Source organism: Aquarana catesbeiana, linkage group LG06 (genome assembly GCF_042186555.1).
Source record: "Aquarana catesbeiana isolate 2022-GZ linkage group LG06, ASM4218655v1, whole genome shotgun sequence".
Taxonomy (NCBI): Eukaryota; Metazoa; Chordata; class Amphibia; order Anura; family Ranidae; genus Aquarana; species Aquarana catesbeiana.
The window spans coordinates 186,800,156-186,824,286 of record NC_133329.1 but is presented as its reverse complement, the minus strand read 5'-3'; the positions used below and the strand labels follow the sequence as shown (position 1 = coordinate 186,824,286).

The 24,131-nt window shown below is 42.5% G+C and overlaps 1 protein-coding gene across 3 annotated transcripts in view; it reads left to right on the top strand.

Annotated features, from left to right (window-relative positions):
- SNX29 (sorting nexin 29) overlaps positions 1 to 24,131 on the top strand; it is a 2,112,233-nt gene that overhangs the window by 1,781,937 nt on the left and 306,165 nt on the right. The gene's annotated exons all lie outside the window — the stretch shown is intronic.

The window sequence follows — 24,131 nt, the reverse complement described above, 5'->3', positions numbered from 1 at the left end:
GATAGTATATGCTTCTTGAATGCTCCCATTGCCTTTTAGGACACCCATATTGCATACAAACCAAGATGCCTCTATAGAGGACAGTGGACACTAGGGATTACTCTTGTTTGAATTATCAAAATCACTAGTATCCAAATCCGGAGTATGATAAGGGCAATTAAATGACAAGAGTAATGGGAGGGGGTTTGGATGTTACTGAATGGCAGATTCGCACCTCCCACTGAGAGCATTGCATTCTCGTACAGCAACAACATGTTACATATTCCTAAAACTGTTTCCCACATAAATATTAAAAACAAATAGAAGAGTAAAAGAAAGTATATAAAGGTGTATAAAATCTGTGTATGCGCTGTCTGATAAAAAATATATTTCTCAAGTAGAATCTGTGCGAAAGAAAAATTATGATAAAAATATGAGAAAAAAATAAAAGAAAATTTATTATAAAACGCCCATTGGCTAAAACCTAGGGGAGCTCTCCCTATAAAAATGGACAGCGGTGTTCCTATGGTGCAATTTTTATAGGGAGAGCTCCCCTAGGTTTTAGCCAATGGGCGTTTTATAATAAATTTTCTTTTATTTTTTTCTCATATTTTTATCATAATTTTTCTTTCGCACAGATTCTACTTGAGAAATATATTTTTTATCAGACAGCGCATACACAGATTTTATACACCTTTATATACTTTCTTTTACTCTTCTATTTGTTTTTAATATTTATGTGGGAAACAGTTTTAGGAATATGTAACATGTTGTTGCTGTACGAGAATGCAATGCTCTCAGTGGGAGGTGCGAATCTGCCATTCAGTAACATCCAAACCCCCTCCCATTACTCTTGTCATTTAATTGCCCTTATCATACTCCGGATTTGGATACTAGTGATTTTGATAATTCAAACAAGAGTAATCCCTAGTGTCCACTGTCCTCTATAGAGGCATCTTGGTTTGTATGCAATATGGGTGTCCTAAAAGGCAATGGGAGCATTCAAGAAGCATATACTATCCATTCGTCCCCTTGTTGTCTACAACCGTCCTATTATAACCAACAAAATGGCGGCGCCCATCGAGCCCCAGGAAAATGGCCGCCATGACAAATTAACATTCAACTTCGGGAAAATGGCCGCCGCCCATAGACTTAACCTGGTCTATTTAAAGACAGTGTAGCTTGCCTTGTATTATCCCCTGATGAAGCCACGTGACGCCACGCGTAGGGACAGGCACCGCCCACTGGTAGTAGTGTACGAGTTCGCCGCTCATCCGGATACATTGTATCGTCCTATGTACACTGTGTGAGTACCCTGTATGAGTACCCTGTATGATGTTATAATACGAAATAAATCCTAACTTTTACCATTAAATACTACACTATATGGGATTTTATTTCTTCATTCCAACATGATGTCCCCTATGAGCTTGAGGTCTGACTAATTGACAGCACAGCACCTAGGATCCCCCTGCATAGGAGACACCAATAGCGACTGCTGTTCTATGCTGTAACCTCAGTATAGTGAGGTAAGAGGCCACTACCCACTGTTTGAGGATTCCTGCATGGACACAATCTGGTTTTAATACTGCACAGTCACCATTCCTCTGAAGTTATGTCATTTTACCCCATCTGCATGCCATGATTAATGTGACACCACCAAGGAAACATTGAAGCTGGTTTTTGCTGCACTGAGGCACTTTTTATTTTGAACTGTATTACCTGAATTTTGAGCATCCCCTGCTGGTTGCCGGACATTTTACTGCATGATGCACCTTTGTTTAGATCACTATGGCTATTCATTATAACACTGTATGAAAAATATATATATATTTTTTTTTTTATTTTATCCTGTTTGTTTTTGGCATTTGATATTCCCAGTCACATATTTCAGTTATTAATCACGGTTTAATATATTGCATCAATTTTTGGATATATATGCACAGCACTTTATATTGGTTTTAAATGTGTTAGAGGTAATTACCGTGCGAATTTTGAAGAATATTTATTTTATTATTGTTCGACCACCGGATTTTATATTGTCACTTTATTGGTTGATCATTGTATACTACGCATTGTAATATATAATTCATTGGGGTGAGCTCCAGGATTGAGATAGAGCTTGCTGGCGATGCTTCTCCTTCTGCTGTGCCTCTAGTGCTTTCTCTATGAGAAGCAAAAACTAGGGGGATGACAATGCTTATTTGTACCTGCATGCAGCCCACTGTTTTCATTGTCTCTGCAAAGGAGGCCAAAATGGTGCAAGCCCTACAGGGTCAGTGTCAGGAGCTCCTGTTCTTTGACAGCTGCTGGTCTCATTCTAGCATCCTGGTCTGGCTATGATGCATCCCTGCTTGTCTGTCCACCTGCAAGGTGATTGATGTAGCAAATGATGTGGAGACTAAACCTGATTTAAGCCAGCCAAGCCTGCAGTCTCATGCCTGTGATAGCATGTGCAATACTTGCTCCAAGCTCTCTGTCTGTCCAGCTGTTTGGATTCCCTCGTTAATGACTTCAGATCAGACATCGACTATTCTCTGAACTCTGCCTGCCTTGTACTTGAACTGTCATTGAACCACATGGCCTGTCTGCCAATCGCAAGCACTTGTTTGCTGTGCTCAGTTCGCCCCCCCCCGCCGACCTGGTGGCCAAGTACTATAGCATTGTGTCTAAGTCCTGGTGGCAATCAATAGGCTTGCTTGCCTTATGGGAAAGAACACAGAAGCCAGCTATGGTGTCTGGCCACCTGCGTTAGGGGTAAGCGTAACAGTCAGCTCTTCTCCCATAGCCACACTGATTTTCAGTAATTGCTCACTGCTCCTTATACAGCCTTGTGTAATTACAGCACCTGGGGGTGTCACATACCAGTCTGCTGGCAAACAGGTTGTTTTGGTGCAGCATTTCTGCCTAATGAACCATGGCTGACTAGAAGTGTTGAAAATGTCTACAAACACTACTTGTCTGGAATACTGGTCTTAGAATCCTGGGTAATTGCACAATAAGCACTACACTATACAATCAGGTTTTGGAAATGGACCAGGCAAGACGCGTGCATGAGGTGGCTATCAAGTTTAAGCTATTGTCACACACAACCTTGCCAGGTTGTAGGTGGCATGGGGTAAATTACCTCTCTGTCCTGGTGTGGCTCATGTTCCCCTCAAAAGCTGAAGTGCTGCATTGCATTGGATGTGGCATACTTTGGAAGGCCTAGGGTGCTAATGCTATGGAGGAGGAGTCCTGTGTGAAAAACATACAGGATGAGGAGGGGATAGAGATGACAGAGCTGCCAGCATCTTCCGCCAAATGAGGCAGCACCACCAAGTCCAGTGGTGTTCCCTTTGTTACATCCTTCCCAGCCACCAGAAGGTTTACCCAGTGTGTAGTAAATTATATATTTCATACTTGCCTGTGTTCACTAGACCAGGTGTTGATCATGTGTACCAAACCACTGACAGTGTGGTCCAGCAACAGAAACACATTTAGAAGAATGAAGGCAGATTCTTTCTTATTCAAAAATCATGGTGGGTATCAGCTACTGTAGGGCAACACAGACCAGGAACTGACAGAAGGAAACTGTTTCCACAAGCTGGTATGGGATCAGTTGAAGCACCAGCAGTCTTGCCAAGTTAGCATTTAGAGGTGGTTTGGAGACGCCCTTTTTTTTTGCTCCGACAACTGGAGAGGGGAAGCCTATCATGAGGAGGTTGCTACGGAAGATTGTGATACGGGAGATGGTGGGTGCTGTGGGTTTTGTGCTCTTTTTGGCCTCATGATCCTCTTCTGCTGGACATACTGTATAAGAGCAAAGGTCTCTAGTCACTCTATTAAACCCTTTCTCCATCTTGCTGAATGCAGCAGAGTGTTTGTTAAGCAGGAGGAGGATGGGGATGCAGCAACTGAAGAAACAGAAAGCCAGCACTGTTGTAGCCTAATTGTTTCTGTCAGGTGCTGCTCCCACTGAGCACTCTGTTAGGCTGGATTCACACATATGCATTTTTAGTGCTTTTTGCATTTTGCAGATTTTCACTACAGAACGTGTTCCATAGGAAACCATGTTAAATGGACTGTAGTGCAAATCTGCAAAATGCAAAAAGCACAAAAAATGCATAGGTGTGAATCCAGCCTTAGAGCTCTTATCCTCTGCAGGCATAAGCTGCAGATACATTGAACTTCACTGTTGAGTTTCTTCTCTCCATGGCACCTAAGTGTGTTCTGCCAACATACCTCCCCACTGCACCTTTCTGACTGCTTACTGGAGGCTACCTCGCAGAAAGCACTAGCTCCTGGCTTCCTGTTGCTGAGAGTCTGTCTGCACTCCTAATGAAGCCATGATACAGGCTTGGGCAGCAGAGAGTAAAGCTGGTCATACGATTTTTGAATTTCTGTCAGTCCACATCCCTAAGCAACTTGCACAACAGCAGTGCTATAGGGATCACTGGTATGAATATCTTTATCTTCTAATCAATTCATAGATTATGAATGGGAGTGAAGATAAACAAAGTCATTCATATGAATGTAGAAAGATGAAGTTATGAAAATAGTGATTCACCACTATAACAGAACTATGAATGGATTTGCTTACAAACACAAATCCAAGCATTAAAGTAAAAAAAAAAAAGGAAACGAACACAGAAACTGAAGGCAATTACTTATTTTGCACAGTTTCATTTTTATTTTCAAATTTGAGCTATTTTATAGAAAAAACAAAAAAGAACTTTTAAAATTTAGAGGCGAAACAACTGACACGTTCCCCCAATGTTAAACTGCGAGAATTGCTTTTTTCAACCTCTTTTCTTTTTCCCCTAACATATTAGTTACTAAATATTTTATTGATAGCTGGGTGATCTGACAAACAACTTGCCACTACTTCCTAATTTGTGCAACTACATATGTGCTCCGCCATATGTGTCCTGCCTTTTGCTTATGCCTCTGTTGAGTACAGTGCAAGGAGATCAATAGAGTCAGAGAACACACAGCAGGAAGGTTCCCTGTCACTGCACACTTCTGAGTTCACATGAAACTTGATTGGGAGATCGGAAGCTGCACAATGATGCTGATACAAGCGGGTGGGTTGCAGAAGATGATCTGGCTCACAAATCATTTGGGGGGGTGGGGGTTGCAGTTTGGCATGTTCACTCTGGGCTGTTGTTAACCTTGTCCTACACCTTGTCCTACACCTTGTCCTACACCACTATTGGGTAACCTTAGAAACCCAAATTTGTGCAGGAGAGCACACATTATTCTAGGAGGTTTTGGGATGGCTGAATGGAGACATCTAGACAAATGGGCAAGGAACGGGAGTCTTTTTGTTTGTTTGACACAATAGGGTGCTAATAAACAGGGGTCGCATCATTTTTAGCCATGGTCTACTTTGATTAGGCTCCATATAATTGTGTTTTTTTTTTACACAGCTGGAGTTTTATAAGTAAATAATGTTAAGTCCACTTTAACCCCTTCAGATCCGTGCTATAGCTGAATGACGGCTACAGCGTGGATCTGCTTTGCCAGGAGGGTGTCAATAGATGTCCTCCCCTTTGCAAGCTGGTCACACCCCCCTGAAGGGCGCGCGCGGCATGCGCTGTGATCACCCGAGTCAATGAGACTCGGGTGATCACAGATCGGAGTAAGGGTCTATCCCGACCCCTTACCACGTGATCCGCTGTCAGCCAATGACAGCTGATCATGTGATGTAAACAGAAGTTTGGTAATTGTTTTTTTTTTTTTTTTTTCTTCTCACGCTGAAAGTGTGAGGAGAAAAAAAAGCCAATCACCTGCTTTTGTTGAAGGGACATTGGTATCGAAGAGGAAGAGGCGAAGCCGTCTCATATGTGCCCACCAGTACTGCCTGCCAGTGTCACGAATCAGTGCCCACCAGTACATAAGTGAAAGCATTAGTGCCACCTATCAATGCACACGAGTGCCACATATCAATGCCCACCAGTGGTGCCAATCAGTGCCTCATCAGTGCCACCTAGCAGTGCTGCCTATCAGTGTCACCTACCAGTGCTGATCAGTGCCCATCACTGCCACCTATCAGTGCCCATCACTGCCACCTATCAGTGCCCATCACTGCCACCTATCAGTGCCCATCACTGCCACCTATCAGTGCCCTTCAGTGCCACCCATCAGTGCTACCTATCAGTGCCCACCAATGCCACCTATCAGTGCCAACTATTAGTGCCCATCAGTGCCCCCTTATCAGTGCTCATCAGTGTCGCCATATCAGTGCCCATCAGTGCAGCCTATCAGTGCCCATCAATGTAGCCTCATCAGCGTACATCAATGAAGGAGAAAAATTACCTGTCTGCAAAATTTATTAACAAAATATAAAACGGTTTTGTATTTTTTTTTTTTTTCATTTGGTCTTTTTTAAATTGTTTAACAAAAAATAAAAAACCCAGAGGTGATCAAATACCACCAAAAGAAAGCTCTATTTGTGGGAAAAAATAATAAAAATTAAATTTGGGTAGTGTTGTATGACCACGCAATTGTCATTCAAAGAGTGACAGAACTAAAAGCTAAAAATTGGTCTGGGCAGGAGGGGGGTTTAGCTGCCCAGTAAGCAAGAGGTTAGTAGAAGTTTTATTTGCTTGCAATTTTTCTACTATTGCACTTAGATTCCTGATATTTTCTGAATTTGTATCTTCTTTTTTCTGTCATGAACACAGTCATCTTTTATGTTCTTTTTATAGGCTGGTCATTTAAGGAGTCTTATTTCAATTATATGCACATGGAGAACTGACATATTCATGCCAAATGAATAAGGACTGGTATCCAATTACAATTAGTGATTAACGTCCGTCATTACAGTTTATTTTGAGAACGTCTTTCTATTCCTGGTTTATTTTCAGCTAGTTTACAGGCTGAGTGACAGTGAAATGACAGTTGCTCTCAAGATTCCAGCTGCAACTGTATCATTACAATGATCTAAACACTAATTCTGAATGTGCTTTTGGGCAGTCTTCCAGAATAACATCTCCTAATGTAGCTTCAGATGGGTAGTTCTGTGTTGTAGGGGAACATAATTGTAGCAGCAAACAATATATAGGAAATTGGGTTGGTTATAAATGTTTTTTTTTTTTTAATATAACATTCCATATATTAGGATATATTTGCATTTATTAGTTATCAGCTGCATAAACGTGGAACTTTTTATGCTTGCTTAAACAACAAGATCCTTTATACTGTATATATCTTATCGCAAAAATTGAAATAACAAACCTAAAGCCACATCCATATAAACTTGATTGGAGGAGAGAAAGGGTAAAGGGCCAGAGGGCCCTAATTCGGACTTTACAGGCAAGATGGACAATGATATAGTACAAAAATATATTTTATTACCAATAAGTCATATCAAACAGGTCAAGTAAAAAAGAATTAAAAACATATGATAGGAATATAATAGTAACTAGAAAAGCTACAATTTCTGGAGAAATTGTGTGAAGTGTTCTTGCCTCCACCTACAGTAGTCTACAACTGGAGTGGGTGGAGTAACTGGGTGGAGTGGCTTGAGTAACTGTTGTGTGGTTGGAGCGGCTGGAGTAACTGTGAAAAGTGTTAAAAAAGCTTAAAGTACCATCATTAGCTGAAAGAGCTGAACATTTTTTTTCAAACTTTTTTTTTTTTTTTTCAAAAAAGATTTTTTTTTTTTTCAAAAATTATTATTTTTTTAATTATTTTTTTTTTCATGGGGTGGTCATAATGTTTTGGCTGATCATGGGATGGTCATAATATTTTGGCTGATCATGTTGTGGTCATAATGTTTTGGCTGATGGGGTGTTCATAAATTATTTGGCTGTTCATGGGGTGGTCATAATGTTTTGACTGATCATGGGGTGGTCATAATGTTTTGGCTGATTATGGCGTGGTCATAATGTTTTGGCTGATCATGGGGGGGTCATAATATTTTGGCTAATCATGGGGTGGTCATAATGTTTTGGCTGATCATGGGGTTGTCGGCTTTTATCACCTCCCACTCTAGTTTTGAACATTTCGCCATTCATTCCTATGGGACCAATTTTGCTGCAAAAACAACGATATTTCGTGAACCATTCGGCGAAACGTTCCACAAAGTAATAGCACACCAATCGGGAACAATCCACACGTTTTGGTATATTACTGTCTATGTAGTGTAAAAGCTGAGGGAGGAGTTAGGGTGGCAAATTTGGCTATAATAAGAATAATATATATAGTGGGGACGGAAAGTATTCAGACCACCTTAAATTTTTCACTCTTTGTTATATTGCAGCTATTTGCTAAAATCATTTAAGTTCATTTTTTTCCTCATTAATATACACACAGCACCCCATATTGACAGAAAAACACAGAATTGTTGACATTTGTGCAGATTTATTAAAAAAGAAAAACTGAAATATCACATGGTCCTAAGTATTCAGACCCTTTGCTCAGTATTTAGTAGAAGCACCCTTTTGATCTAATACAGCCATGAGTCTTTTTGGGAAAGATGCAACAAGTTTTTCACAACTGGATTTGGGGTTCCTCTGCCATTCCTCCTTGCAGATCCTCTCCAGTTCTGTCAGGTTGGATGGTAAATATTGGTGGACAGCCATTTTTAGGTATTTCCAGAGATGCTCAATTGGGTTTAAGTCAGGGCTCTGGCTGGGCCATTCAAGAACAGTCACGGAGTTGTTGTGAAGGCACTCCTTCTTTATTTTAGCTGTGTGCTTAGGGTCATTGTCTTGTTGGAAGGTAAACCTTCAGCCCAGTCTGAGGTCCTGAGCACTCTGGAGAAAGTTTTCGTCCAGGATATCCCTGTACTTGGCTGCATTCATCTTTCCCTCGATTGCAATGAGTCGTCTTGTCCCTGCAGCTGAAAAACACCCTCACAGCATGATGCTGCCACCACCATGCTTCACTGTTGTGACTGTATTGGACAGGTGATGAGCAGTGTCTGGGTTTTCTCCACACATACCACTTAGAATTAAGGCCAAAAAGTTCTATCTTGGTCTCATCAGACCAAAGAATCTTATTTCTCACCATCTGGTGTTTTTTTTAGCAAACTCCATGTGGGCTTTTATATGTCTTGCACTGAGGAGAGGCTTCCGCCGGGCCACTTTGCCTTAAACCCCCGACTGGTGAAGGGCTGCAGTGATGGTTGACTTTCTACAACTTTCTCCCATCTCCCGACTGCATCTCTGGAGCTCCCCAACAGTGATCTTTGGGTTCTTATTTAACTCTCTCACCAAGGCTCTTCTCCCCCGATAGCTCAGTTTGGCCGGACGGCCATCTCTAGGAAGGGTTCAGGTCGTCCCAAACACCTTCCATTTAAGGATTATGGAGGCCATTGTGCTCTTAGGAACTTTAAGTGCAGCAGAAATTTTTTGTAACCTTGGCCAGATCTGTACCTTGCCACAATTCTGTCTCTGAGCGTTTCAGGCAGTTCCTTTGACCTCATGATTCTCATTTGCTCTGACATGCACTGTGAGCTGTAAGGTCTTATATAGACAGGTGTGTGGCTTTCCTAACCAAGTTCAATCAGTATAATCAAACACAGCTGGACTCAAATGAAGGTGTAGAACCATCTTAAGGAAGATCAGATGAAATGGACAGCACCTGAGTTAAATATATGAGTGTCACAGCAAAGGGTCTGAATACTTAGGACTATGATATTTCAGTTTTTCTTTTTTAATAAATCTGCAAAATTGTCAACAGTTCTGTGTTTTTCTGTCAATATGGGGTGCTGTGTGTACATTAATGAGGAAAAAAATGAACTTAAATGATTTTAGCAAATGGCTGCAATATAACAAAGAGTGAAAAATTTAAGGGGGTCTGAATACTTTCCGTCCCCACTATATGCGAGATAACAGTAAGTGGTCTTGCTATGCAAGAACACTTAATGAGTATCTAGTGTAAACAAGAAAGTTGACACCAAATAAACATCAGTGAGCCCCTGTGCGTCAACGTGTTTCGCTGTTTTGACTGTATATCTTATCTTTAGGTAAATGCAGTTGGTAGAAAACGTTTCCCATATAAGTGTTCTGTTGTCAGGGGCATAGAAATAACATTTATTGTATGGAAATAATTATTTTCTCAATATGTGATGTCAGTATTCTCTACTCACTCCATCTGCATGATATATGTAGTTATATTTTACTACTCTCAACAGTGAAACTATGATGCCTGGGTGAATCAATTAAAAACCATATCCACACTAAGTATGTCTTATTATTTCTACCCAATAGAGCCCCTTCTAGGAACTATAAATCAATTTCAGTATGCGCTATATATTATATTAACATTGTAATGTATGGTAGAGTGATGTGATATGAATAGTGGGAGGAAATTATATGCTTAGAGGGGTGGTATATGCCATTTTCACTCTGCTTAAATGAAGAGCTGATTCGGCAGTGGCGGTTTTCTGCGGGTCATCATATAACACCGCCATGGCTTCAAAGAATGTGGTGACTTAGTTTACCACCTCATCTCTCTTTTCAAGCAGGTTATGAACCCAGGATTGTGGTTCATCAGATAGGAGGGAGATGATGAACCCCACTTGGACGGTCTCAAGTGCGAAAGTCCTGGGTTGCAGGGCGAAGTAAAGTTCACAGGCATTTGGAAGGCCCTGAACCTTCGTCTGTCCTCTGAGAAGTGTTCTGGATTGGGGACTCTGGGTTCTGGGAGAGGCAGTAACACAGGTGGAGCAGCAGCAGCTGAACTGTTGCAGGGTGGAGGGTGCTGTTGCAGAGGCGGAGCTTGTGTCTGGGTCGGGATCGGCAGGAGCCATTGAAGTAGTGAGGATATGGAGCAGTCTAGTAAGAAAAAAGGGGGGGTTGGGACCAGAGCAGTCCCAGGACTGCAATCAATGTGAGAATCACAACGGTATTGATCAATGAAAAATACAAATTTATTGATTATTGCACAGTACTATAAAAATATATAAATCTCACTGATTTGGCACCATGGCCGTATGAGTGAGATGGGTTACCTCACAAAAAACACCAACACTAACATGTGTAGCACACTGTAGAAAAAAAAGGGGTGATAATAACGTTGTTACATTAAAAACAAGTATGCTGGCACACCCTCCCCCCATATATGCAGATCGGCTCTGATCGGTGGTCTCCCTGAAATGATATGATAAAGACCCTGAGCGTATGAGGATAAGAGTTCCTTGTTTGACAAAGTGGTATCAGCAGGCCCCCCAAAAACTGACTTCATGTAACCTTGTACACTAATGCCCTGGCACGGGCTTGATAATTGAAAGGTGAAGGAGTCAGGAGGCGTGCACAATAGGCAGTGGAACCGTGGATTGTATGTGATAACAAGCATGTGGCTAACACTGAAAGCCAGGCCAGTGCGGGATATGGTCCAATAACAATGTATCCATGTATAAATCGATCAGTAAGTCTCTAAAATTCCAAAGAAAAATAGAGGCACACTTGAATATACACAGTTCATTCAGCAAATGCAACAGACTGTAAATACATGCCAGGGTGGTTCAAAACACAGTGCTGCTGCAGCCTAGCCTGATAGCAGCAAGCTGTGACCACAAGTTTAAGTGTGTGTAAAGACACAAATAGCGGGGAGCTAACTGTCCCTGTGGGGTTCTTACCCTTCCCTCGTCTGAAATCACTGAGTCCTTACTGGGGATGTCTCACGCTGTGGTTTCAGCTGGTCAAGCAAAGAAAAGCTGCTGACATGCAAACTTGGAGATTTCTATGTGTCCAACGGTGTAGCCACTCATTTGCATGGAAAGCAATGGATCAGTTTGTGTTTGGTTCACTGCACAGATGGTGTTGCTGTGTTTGGCCACTGGAGGGAGCTCTTAGGTAATTCCACGATAATGCTTGCTTCTTCAGTATAAAAATAGCAGGGTACCTCCTGCTGCTGTCAGAGATAAAGTGGGTGTAAGGGGGGCTGCCAGCATGTATAGAATCGCTACGTTGACGCGTTTTTGTGCTTTGAACAAGCACTTCATCTGGATGTTTGTGCTTATGAAATGATCATTCTTATATAGGGCATACCTGCCAATCAAAAAATCACTCGCACCTTGGATTGTATAGCGCCATCATGTGGTAACAACTTAATACTACAGCTATCTTAAACGTATAAGGAAAACAGGCAAAAAAGGTTAAGAATCATGCAGGGCTGACAAAGAAAAACCAGAGACTGACAAATTAAGCCAAATCTCGCTAACTCAAAAGAGATTTCCCAAACACTGAATCACAGCAGTGTATTGGGATGTGACAGACAGTTTAAACAGGGTTGATTATATGCAGAGGGATGCGATTCGCAACATGTTGAAAGCAGGAAGCAAAACGAATGGAGCTCAAAGTTCAAAAATGTTAAAGGCAGTATCCTATAATGTAGGAGACATATACCCATCATACAATGAAAGTGGAGAAGGGGGAGAGTCTGTAGGGTATGAACCAATAGTAGATACATGGCCACATTAAAGAGGGTCATTGTACATTCACTTAATGAAAGAGACACTCCCCAGATTTAAGTCTCCAGGAATACCTTCAGACTCAGTTCAACATTGAGTCCCCTCGGCTGGAGGGTCTGGAGCCTAAAAATCCATAATTTTTCTGTTCTCAGAAGTACAGTGTCAAAGTCAACCCTTCGGTCGGATAAATTGAGGGCAAAGAAACCTTTGACAGTGAGGCCTGAGGGACTCCCTTTGTGAAATTCTAGGAAATGTTGTGCTATTGGGGTCTCTTCCTTGAGTCTGATACTATTTTTAGGTGCTCAGCGAATCTGATTCACAACTGGTGTTTTGTTTTGCCAACATACAACTTGTGACATGGGCATTCCAGGATATAGAGGACCCTGGATGTCCCACAGTTGATTAATGATTTAATTTCATATTCACTGGTTGAGTCTGAGTTGCGGAATGTTCTAGAGCGGTCAACGAATTTGCATGTTGCACAGTGACCACACAGGAACATGCCTTGCAACCTCGGCATGTCAGTGAGCCAGTTCCTATTGATTGGTCTTCTAAATTCTGATTCGACCATATCATCCTTCAGGTTACAGGCTCTTTTGGCCACCATGTGTGGCCTATCGCCAACTATTGCTTTCAGAGTGTGATCTAGTGAGGATATGCCAGTGATCAGAGAGGATGGACCTCACCTGTTGCCATTGTATCCTGTACGGGGTTATGAACCTTACTGGGTCACTCAATGTATCTGTTCCTGCAAGCAGGTCGGCCCTTGTTCTCTGACCCGCAATCCTCTTGGCCCTTTTGAGTATGCGATGTGAGTATTCCTGTTCACGGAATCGCTGATATAAGGATTTAGATTAGTGGCGATAATCAACCTCAGTGGAGCAGTTCCTCCGGATGTGGAGGAATTGTCCCACCGGGAAGCCTCTTGTCAGGGACCGTGGGTGATGGCTATCAGCACGCAGCATAGTATTAGCGGCAGTTTCTTTATGAATCGTTTTGGTGATCAACTTATCGGCTTCAATCCTAATTGATAGGTCAAGAAAAGAGATTTCACAGGGGTCAGCTACATACGTCAAACGTATGTTGCGTGTGTTGTGGCCCAATATGTTCATGAAGTCTACAAGTTCCTGATGGGTGCCAGTCCAAACCATCAGCACGTCATCGGTGTACCGTAGCCATAGATGGGCATGGCTCTGGTACATCGATGAGGTGTACACAGTATTCTCCTCCCACCATGCAAAATGAAGGCAAGCATACGCTGGAGCCCATGGGGCCCCCATAGAGGTGCCGCGCAGCTGTCGATAGTAGTGGCTCGCAAATTGTAAGTAATTATTCTTTAGAGCCATTTCAAGTAGTTCCAAAATAAACTCATTCTGCGCACCCATATGGGGGAATTTCTGATCAAGGAAGTGTTGGACCACCAAAATGCCCCATTCGTGTGGGATCGATGTATACAAAGATTCAACGTCTATCCCTACAAGGAGGGCTCCAGAGGGGACTGTTAAATTGTTGATTTTATTCAACACGTCCCCGGTGTCCCGAACGTATGAGGGTAGTGGTTCCACCAGATCCTTGATCAGACAGTCAATGTATTTGCCCACCCTCTCCAAAGGTCCTCTGATGGCCGATACAATCGGTCTTCCCGGGAACCTCTCCATATGTTTATGGATTTTTGGTAGTATATAGAACACTGGCACATTAAAGTCAGTGACCTTCAAATAGTCATGTTCTTTATTAGTTATAAGGGTGACTTCCAGGGCCCGGAGCAAACTGTCATTGATGAGCGCTACAAGGGGGTTGAATGGGTTGGATTTCAGTTTTTGATATGTAGATTGATCAGAGAGCAACTGACGTACTTTTGTTTCATACAACTCCACAGAAAGGAGAACCACATTCCCCTTCTTGTCACTGGGTTTGATGACAATCTCATCAGATTTTCGGAGTTCCCTCAGTTCCCTCTTGCGCTCATCCAATGACAGATTGCCGGTAACCTTGATATGCCAGTCTATCTTGGCAAGATCCTCCTGGACAAGGTCCAGAAAGATGCCAAGTCTTTTGTTCTTCCTGAATTGTGGCATCTTGGTAGATCTAATACGCAGTCCTGTATCTCTTCTCCAATTGCAGCTTGTGGGTGTCTCCTCATCACTTGAGGATATCTCACCCTCCTCAAATAGAGATTCGAATTCATTCAGGGCTAGTGTGTCGTGAGTGTCTAATTTTAGGGACATGTCAGACTGTTTTGATCTATCGGAGTATAGGAATCTATAGTAGACTTTCCTAAGGAACAGGTTGAGGTCCTTAAAGATCCCAAACTGATCCATTCCCACCGAGGGTGAGAAAGACAGCCCTCTACTGAGTAGTACCAGATGTCTTTTTTCCAGTTTGAATTTTGAGAGGTTCACGATCTTTAAATCATCGTTACTCTGATTATCTGGCACTGGATCAATTAGTGGTGCTGTCTCTGACTCCTTGTGATGGTACGATCCACTTTCGGGTTCTCGCTCTTTGTTTTTTGCTTTCCTTTTGCGTGCCTCTATTACTCCTGCTCTATCTTTTTTGAGTATGCCTTTGGTGGGGGGCCGATCGTCCGATTCCAGTGAATCTTTGTCTAAAAAAGGCACTGCATTAGTTGTCTCCTCCTCACTACTGGATAAATGGGCACTCATATCTGTTCCTGCCTGAGAAGAATGTCTACTCTAGCGGGATCTCCCATGGCGACCTCTAGTGGTTAGGTCAAAGATATCGTCTCTGGCCCAATCATCGAGATCACGTTTAAATTTGCTTTTAGTTATTTTAAGTTTCTTTGTGTTTTATCAACCTTTCTTTTAAGGGTGTTGTTGAGTTTCTCAAAGTCAGTACTGTCTTTATAGGGCTCCAATCTAGAGCCACTGTCAACTATCTGTTGCTGTAATGTGACCAGTTGTTCCTTTTCCTCCTCCACTATAAGCGTCATAACTTCCAAACCATGTTTAATGCACTCCTCTTTCCATTTCCGCAGAAAGCTCTCTGTATGGAGATGGGCTGCAGGCACTACTCTCTCTCAACCCACGAGGGATTATCCCTCTCTGGATATAGGATTCCAGTGACAAGATATCCCACTTGCGGTTTAGAGATTTTATGATCAGTTTTTTGTGTTCTGTGAACAGAGGTCTAATATCTTGTGCCTGTGGCTCTGCTCCTGGAGCACCTTCATCAAAAGTTGCTCTGATCTCTTGATCAAATTCGTCCCCAAGTACAAATGCCATACCAAGAATAGACAGTTAATTCAATGTAAGGTGACCTAATTGCCTGCATGGCAATATGTATGGTAGAGTGACGTGATATGAATAGTGGGAGGAAATTATATGCTTAGAGGGGTGGTATATGCCATTTGCACTCTGCTTTAAATGAAGAGCTGATTCGGCAGTGGTGGTTTTCTGCGGGTCATCATATAACACTGCCATGTGGTGACTTAGTTTACCACCTCATCCCTCTTTTCAAGCAGGATATGAGCCCAGGATTGTGGTTTATCAGATAGGAGGGAGATGATGAGCCCCACTCGGACGGTCTCAAGTGCGAAAGACCTGGTTTGCAGGGTGAAGTAAAGTTCACAGGCATTTTTGAAGGCCCTGAACCTTCGTCTGTCCCTGGAGAAGTGTTCTGGATTGGGGACTCTAGGTTCTGGGAGGGGCAGTAACACAGCAGGTGGAGCAGCAGCAGCTGAAATGGAGGGTGCTGTTGCAGAGGCGGAGCTTGTGTCTGGGTCGGGATCGGCAGGAGCCATTGAAGTAGTGAGGAAATGGAGAAGTCCCTCGAGCTGGAAGTATCCATCTTGCAGGTTTTTGACGGCTTGTGTTAGGGCTGTCATCTGTTGACACAGCGCTTCCAGTGCAGAAGCACCTCTCTCGGCCTCAGACATAATGGCTGACTGATACTATCACGTACCAGGTGCTGGAGGCCAATGGAGAGAGGGCTTCCTTTGCAGCTAAGTTCCAGACTCCCCTGAAGGTGAGACAGAAGGAGTCAGGCACAAAGTAGAACAGGTCGCCTGTGGTGTTGCTTGCAGAAAGCTCAGAAATGCTGCTGTTGTGATGAACAGAGTCTGCAGGCAGGTGGCACTTGTGAGATGAAACAGGTCTGTAAAGTCACTGAACTAACAGAGTAGTCAACACAAGCCGAGATCAGAACCAGGTTTAAAGCAGAGCAGATGTAGTCAGGAGGAAGCCGGGTCAAACACGGGAATCAGGCAGAGGGTATTCTTGAGACGAGCCGGGGTCAGGAACTGGAGATAGGCAGACAGGTCGAGAACAAGCCGGCTCAAACTAGGGATCACAGGAGCAAGGAATCACAGGAACACAGGTAACAAGCTGAGATCAGTCAGCAACTTCAAGCACTGATACACTTCCTTATAAAAGGCCCATGTGATGTGCTGCTGGGGATTCTGGGTCCTAGAGCCCTTCTCCTGTTGTTCGTGCCCTGACAGATGATGGGTCCTAAAGACCTTTTCCTCATGTCATCGCCCTGACAACATTACTGCTGACATGTGGTCCAGCAAGCATGGTAAGGGACGATATATTTTATTCACAGCACATTGGGTATCTCTGCTTGCAACTCGGAAGGATGCAGGACAGGGCTTAGTGCTGCAGCTTGTTTTGCTGCCATGTCTCCATACAGCTGGTGGTGATGATGTGAGATTTGTGAGCTCACCCCCTCTTCCTCCTCCATGTCCTCCTCTGCTGAATTTTCCTATGAACCACCAGACATTCTTTAAACTCTGCAGGGGCAGGCCCAGAGGTGGTTCACGCAACGCTAGATTAAGCCAGGAATGGTGGTGTGCAATAATGGCACTAACCTCCCCACAGGGGAACCCCGATCCAAAATTTAAAAAAAAAATGGCGTGGGGGGGGTCCCCCTAAATTCCATACCAGGCCCTTCAGGTCTGGTATGGATATTAAGGGGAACCCCGGACAAAATAAAAAAAAAAATGGCGTGGGGCTCCCCCTCAAAATCTATACCAGACCCTACAGGTCTGGTATGGATTTTAAGGGGAATTTTGCGACAAAACTTTTTAAAAAATGGCCTGGGGTCCCCAAAAAGATCCATACCAGACCCTTATCCAAGCACGCAACCTGGCAGGCCACAGGAAAAGAGGGGGAGATGAGAGAGCACCCCCCCTCCTGAACCGTACCAGGCCACATGCCCTCTTCTTCTTGGGCCACTCTGCATCCATGATGGGAGGCTCCCGCTGTTTGATGCTTCTCGTCTTCTGACATAACGGGTGACCCCGCCCCCCTCTGACGTCATGGGGAATGCCACAGGGAAGTCCCCGTCAAGTCCCCGTACGTCAGAGGAGGGTGGGGTCACCAGGTGGCCCTGCCCTCCGTTATTTAAGAACCGTCAGAAGACGAGAAGCGCCACACAGCAGGAGCTTCCCATCATGGATGCGGAGCGGCCCGAGAAGAAGAAGGGAAGAAGACGCAGCAGAGGAAGATGCTGGACAAGAACACCGGAGGAAAAACCAGAATAACCAGAAGAAGAAGAAGATGGAGGAAGAAATCGAAGGAAGATAGAAGAAAAAGAATAGAAGAAAGAAGATGGAAAAAAGAAGACTTTAAATAAAGGAATTGTCAAAAACTGTCTCTTGTCATTTTTGACAGTTTTTTTGTGAAATGGTAGGGTTACCCCCTTACCATTTCACACAGGGGGGGCCGGGATCTGGGGGTCTCCTTGTTAAAGGGGGCTTCCAGATTCCGATAAGCCCCCCGCACGCAGACCCCCACAACCACCGGGCAAGGTTTGTGGGGATGAGGCCCTTGTCCCCATCAACATGGGGACAAGGTGCTTTGGGGGGCTACCCCAAAGCACCCTCCCAATGTTGAGGGCATGTGGCCTGGTACGGTTCAGGAGGGGGGGGCGCTCTCTTGTCCCCCCCTCTTTTCTTGTGGCCTGCCAGGTTGCGTGCTCGGATAAGGGTCTGGTATGGATTTTTGGGGGGACCCCACGCCATTTTTTAAAAATTTTGGCATGGGGTTCCCCTTAAAATCCATACCAGACCTGAAGGGTCTGGTATAGATTTTGAGGGGTGCTCCCACGCCATTTTTTTTTTTGGCCGGGGTTCCCCTTAATATCCATACCAAACCTGAAGGGCCTGGTATGGAATTTAGGGGGACCCCCACGCCATTTTTTTTTAATAAATTTTGGTTCGGGGTTCCCCTGTGGGGAATTCCCATGCCATTTTTATCAATGAACTTTTATGTGTATGTCGGACCGACAATTCATTAAAAGCCGCGAGTAGTTTTAAATGACTTTTTTTTCCTTTGAAATGTCATTTTGCTGTCAGACTGTTCTAAACACAGGAAACATGCGCCCCTTTACAGGCATACTATAGACACCCCCCAGGTATGAAATTTAAAGGAATATTACACTTTTATTGTTTCACTTTAAGCATTATTAAAATGACTGCTCCCCGAAAAAATGGCCGTTTTTAAAACTTTTTTTGCATTGATCCATGTCCCCTGGGGCAGGACCCTTTTTATGACAATAACTTACATATAAGCCTTTAAAATTAGCACTTTCGATTATTCGTGTTCGAGTCCCATTTGACTTTAACGGTATTCACGTGTTCGAACAAATTTTTTGCCTGTTTGCATGTTCTGGTGCGAACCGAACAGGGGGGTGTTCGGCTCATCCCTACACAGAACACACAAAAGGAGAGGGAGGAGGAGGACGAGGATGATTTTAACAGTTTTGGAGGCATTGAAGCAGAGGAAGACATACGTCAAACCTTAAAGTGGATGTAAACCCGATTCATGAAATTTGACCTAGGCACATATATCTCTAGTGCTTACTTATTTCGCTCCAAAGCCATGAGTCCCGTGTCTTTCTGCTGTTTCGTTCCTCTGTTATCAGCATGATAACTTCTGACAAGTTCTCCAAAAAGGGAGATAAAACCAGCCTGAAATTTGTGTGAAGATGGGTGCTATAAAAAGATTAGCAGAGAGCTTGTCTTGTCACGCATAGCTCTGAAAGTATCTTCGTTCCTCTGCCTATGTGCAGTGGGTATGTGTGCCTTTCCTCCAATCAGCTGTCCACTCCTACTGCAGAATGAAGAAGTAAAAATTCTAACATGATGTATGAATTTTAAAGATAAAAAAGTGTATAGAGGGCGCTCTGAATAGCAGAACTGAGCAGATACATGTCCACATTGGAGGTAAATGAAAATTGAGGTAGTTACGCGCTAATATGGTGTGAAATGTGAAACTTAGAAAACCATATAATAGTGATAACTTTTTACTGCAGCTGTCACTAATGTGCTCCCACAGAAATCAGTAAAAAAACAATATAGGTGTGACAGCGCTGTAAAAGTGAAATAAATAATTATGGTGATAAACACTGATATTGCAATAATATGAAAAAAGTCCAAAAACATAAAATGAATGAATCCACGTTGTGCAAAAAATGAAAAAAATAATAAAAAAAATAAAAAACAAAAAAAAACTAAATAAAAACAAGCTTGTGTGATATCTTCAGACAACCTCCATGAATGGAATGCTCCCACCACCTCATGCAATGCTCGCTCACCTCCTTTAAACGACCCTGCAAGGCGTCAAACACGCCTTGCACCCTGTGCAAACATTCCCTCCCCGGGATCGTCAGAGAATCTTGGTGGCTCAAAGGATGAAAGTAATCAAAAGCAGGTAGGTACTCCTTCCACTGTGCTGCTTCAAACTTTAAATCCACAATGACTACCGGTTCAGCAACACATGAAAAAAAAACGAGAGAAAGTACCTCCTATAGTGCCATATCCGAGGGGTTAAAAATTAAACCACTCCACCCTAGCTAGCATTGAACTCACATTTAATGAAATTTTAAAAGCATTAAAAATGACATGACAGTCTCACTCAGTAGTAGTAGTCCACCGCCAGACTCCACCTCTACTAGTTTCACCACCTCCCACGTGGCTTCATCTGGAGGAATGAGCCCTGCAGCTATAGCGGGATTCATTTATAGTGTCAGATATAAAAAAATGTCAATTACCTTGTTTATTGGAGGTAAAATATTCAAACGATGAGGAGTCTTCATGCACTTAGGGCTGCATTTAAAGAGGAATGCAATCTCTAGTATAGAAAACAAAACAGAAAGAGGTGCCTCTAAGTGCAGTATTAAAACTTTTAATATCCCAAAGGGAGTAAAAACACTTACAGGATGGATGATGAAAGGGGGGCATCAAAAGTAAAGTGAGGCAGGTGATCCGGCATCAGGGTGGTTCCAGTATGTGTCAAATTCCCAGAGATTATGATAGTCAGCAGCATGCGATCTCAGAAGGGCCAGCAGGGAGAAACTGCAGCTCTGGAGGCACCGAGAGAGCTGCTACGCTGCTGGGATCAGCGTGGAACACAAGTCCTGGAAGTGGGAGGGGACCAACAACCAGCGTGGACCGCAAACCAGAAGTGATGTCATCAAAATGGGACGCGTTTCAGAACTGATTGGTTCCTTCTTCAAGCCAATAGCTGGAGATTAAGGAAGCATAGCTTCTTATAGTCTATGGGTGGGCTGTGGGTGAGGCTATGGGCGGGGAAAAATTAAGGAGGAGAGCAACGTTAACCCGGGATTGTAATATGCTATACAAGCATAGAAGACACAGGGAATGACATGAATTAATATACAGAAATGCACAAAATCATATATACTTAGCACAAGGAGAGGGAACAGATTGAACAGGAAAAAACAAAGTGACAGAGGGAGGGAAATACTCAGATTGTTAGTGACAATGAGCATGCAATTATAAGATGGAACATAACATGGGCGGCACAGTGGTGTAGTGGGTAGCACTCTCGCCTAGCAGTAAGAAGGGTCGCTGGTTCGGATCCCAACCATGACACTACCTGCTTGGAGTTTGCATGTTCTCCCTGTGCCTGCGTGGGTTTCCTCCGGGTACTCCGGTTTCTTCCCACACTCCAAAGACATGCTGGTAGGTTAATTGGATCCTCTCTAAATTGTCCCTAGTATGTATAAATGTGAGTTAGGGACCTTAGATTGTAAGCTCCTTGAGGGTAGGGACTGATGTGAATGTACAATGTATATGTAAAGCGCTGCGTTAATTGACGGCGCTATATAAGTAACCTGAAATAAATAAAATAAAATAAAAAATAAATAACAACCAGATTACAGAACACTTCCTTCATACACACACATGTATACATACGTGGATATTTAAAAGACATATATGGGTATTTAAAAAAACATGATACACAGTGAAAATATATTAAAAACGGATAATTGTAAAAAGTATATAAAGAGAGTATATATGTATATGTGTGTGTGTGTGTGTGTGTGTGTGTGTGTGTGTGTGTGTGTGTGTGTGTATATATATATATATATATATATATATATATATATATATATATATATATATATATATATATATATATATATATATATATATATATATATATATATATATATATATATATATATATATATATATATATATTATAATATAATTTAGCTCATCCCCCACAGCTATTACCCTTTTGTATAACTTGACCCTCCCTGCTAGATTGTAAGCTCTAACGAGCAGGGCCCTCTGATTCCTCCTGTATTGAATTGTACTTGTATTGTCTGCCCTAATGTTGTAAAGTGCTGTGTAAACTGTCGGCGCTATATAAATCCTGTATAATAATATACTGTGTGTGTGTGTGTGTGTGTGTGTGTGTATATATATATATATATATATATATATATATATATATATATATATATATATATATATATATATATATATATGTATATGTATATGTATGTATATGTATATGTATATATATGTATATGTATATATATGTGTGTATATATATATATATATATATATATATATATATATATATATATATATATATATATATATATATATATATATATATACACACCAGTTGTGCTCGTAAGTTTACATCATACCCTGGCAGAATTTATGATTTCTTGCCCATTTTTCAGAGAATATGAATGATAATCAATAAACGTCCATATGTCAATATATGAATGCAGAAAAAATCCAGCAATTCCTCCGGTGACTCAAGTGACATGGAAAGAAGGTAGAGTGAATGTAGTGAAAGGAACCTCCACCTCACCCCTGAGTGAATCAGTCAGGTCTAAACAGCAGTTCCCTCACAGGGATAGTAACAGGAGGAGATGCATATAGGACTGATCAAACATCGGCAACTAGTACGTTTGCAGTGATCACATGGAAGAGATGTAAAAGAAATCTAGTGCTCTCTGAATACTGCTTAAAGATTTATTATAAAAAACAGTAGGAACACTTACAAACATTGCACTGTGCCCCAGTTCCGAAGGATACGAGCGTAGGAATGGATGGATGATCCACGAAGGATAGACGAGCAGAGCGCGGGTGACGTCACGACCTGGTCACGTGGTGATGCCGTACGTGTTACGCCCCTAGAAGGGGGCGAGACTTCCTCAGCGGTGACCGCTCGTCGATAGACTGCTCGTCTATCCTTCGTGGATCATCCATCCATTCCTACGCTCGTATCCTTCGCACTGGGGCACAGTGCAATGTTTGTAAGTGTTCCTACTGTTTTTTATAATAAATCTTTAAGCAGTATTCAGAGAGCACTAGATTTCTTTTACATCTCTTCCATGTGATCACTGCAAGCGTACCAGTTGCCGATGTTTGATCAGTCCTATATGCATCTCCTCCTGTTACTATCCCTGTGAGGGAACTGCTGTTTAGACCTGACTGATTCACTCAGGGGTCCATCTGTAGAGGTGAGCGGCTTGTGTTACCGAAGGTGGAGGTTCCTTTCACTACAGTCACTCTACTTGCTTTCCATGTCACTTGAGTCACCGGAGGAATTGCTGGATTTTTTCTGCATTCATTATTGACATATGGACGTTTATTGATTGTTTTTATTAGTATTTATCTATGCGCTGTACTGCCTTTTATTTTCATTTGTGTTTTGGGATTTGGTAAATTTACCCTCAGTACTACAGCTGCTTCTAGTTAGGATTTTATGGTCGATTTTGGTTGGTTGATTTTACTTGAATATGAATGATAACACAAAAACTTTTCTTTCACTCATGGTTAGTGTTTGGCTGAAGCCATTTATTAACAATCAACTGTGTTTACTCTTTTTAAATCATAATAGCAACAGAAACTACCGAAATGACCCTGATCAAAAGTTACATACCCCAGTTCTTAATACCGTGTATTGCCCCTTTAACATCAATGACAGCTTGAAGTCTTTTGTGGTATTTGTGGACGAGGCTCTTTATCTTCTCAGATGGTAAAGCTGCCTATTCCTCTTGGCAAAAAGCCTCCAGTTCCTGTAAATTCTTGGGCTGTCTTGCATGTACTGCATGTTTGAGATCTCCCCAGAGTGGCTCAATGATATTGAGGTCATGAGACTGAGATAGCCACTCCAGAACCTTTACTTTATTCTGCTGTAGCCAATGACAGGTCGACTTGGCCTTGTGTTTTGGATCATTGTCATGTTGGAATGTCCAAGTATGTCCCATGCACAGCTTCCTGGCTGATGAATGCAAATGTTCCTCCAGTATTTTTTGATAACTTACTGCATTCATCTTGCCATCAATTTTGACCAAATTTCCTGTGCCTTTTGTAGCTCACACATCCCCAAAACATCAGCGATCCACCTCCGTGTTTCACAGTAGGAATGGTGTATCTTTCATCATTGTTGACTCCTCTCCAAATGTAACGTTTATGGTTGTGGCCAAAAAGCTCAATTTTTGTCTT